This window comes from Penaeus chinensis, chromosome 12 (assembly GCF_019202785.1).
Source record: "Penaeus chinensis breed Huanghai No. 1 chromosome 12, ASM1920278v2, whole genome shotgun sequence".
Lineage (NCBI taxonomy): Eukaryota > Metazoa > Arthropoda > Malacostraca > Decapoda > Penaeidae > Penaeus > Penaeus chinensis.
The window spans coordinates 15244714-15245787 of NC_061830.1; positions in this window are offsets into that span (position 1 = coordinate 15244714).

Here is a 1074-nt window from a genome sequence, read left to right on the forward strand (position 1 = left end):
TTTGGGAAATTCTTCGCGTTTATTCGGTATCATAAGCAATCGCATCAGACCGGCACACAAGCACGTTCCTTGGCCGCAAAATATTCGCTTTAACACTGACGGAATATTCAACTAGTTTGGAGAGAGTGAGAGGTACACGACTACGGGAAAAGAGAGCGGGGAGAGGAGAGAAATGAAGAATAAGGGGAGAAATGAGGGATGAAAGATGGACAGGTGCAGAAAAAAAACAAATATGAGAACGGAGAGTGATAGAATGAGAGAAGAAAAATGGAGAGAGATAGAGCGAAACATAGAGAAAAAGAGGTCCATATCTGAAGTAATTGATTTTTTTATCGCTCACTCTCTTACTTTTTATGTCAAACATATTATCTTATTTTTCACAATGAAAAAAAAACAATCAGTTCTACAGTTTTACTCCCAGGATGTTACTTCAAATATTTCTTATGATTGCTATAATTTTCTTAATGTCTTAATATGAAGTAATTGTTATTTAATTTTTATATACTGTTTTCTTTTTTCTTTTTTTTTCTTTCTATTAGTGAAATAAATAATTGACTGTTCTTTATTTTATTTATTAGTTTACAACCGCTTTTTGATTTACAAGCAAGGCCCAGACCACGGCAATCACCATGAAGCCATATGTGCCTTCTGGTGGCAAAAGAAAGCCCCATGCACAGGTGGAGAAGACCGAAGCCAATGGGTCTGTCCACCGAATAGTCAAACATCTTGACTCGCGAGCTGGCCTCTCCAGGCCAACAGCTAAGCCAGGGAGGCCCCTGAGTTCTCAGACGGCCTCCCCGATTGAGAGGGGAGAGCAGGCTGAACCAGCCGCATCAGCTGCTGCCTCCACAAACAAGCCCGAAAGCCGAAAGGGCGGGCCGAAGCGTCCGAGGCCGGAGACCGACTCTGATGAAGAGTCGGGACCCCCTAAACGCTTCGCCCAGTTCAAAGTGCCAGCTAAACCCGAAGGCTTCGACAATACCTACCAATTTGTCAGGGTATTGGAGTTGCATCGGAAAATCCGGTTGTCGATCCGGGTCGCCCGAGATCAGGGCATGATCATAATGCCCAAAG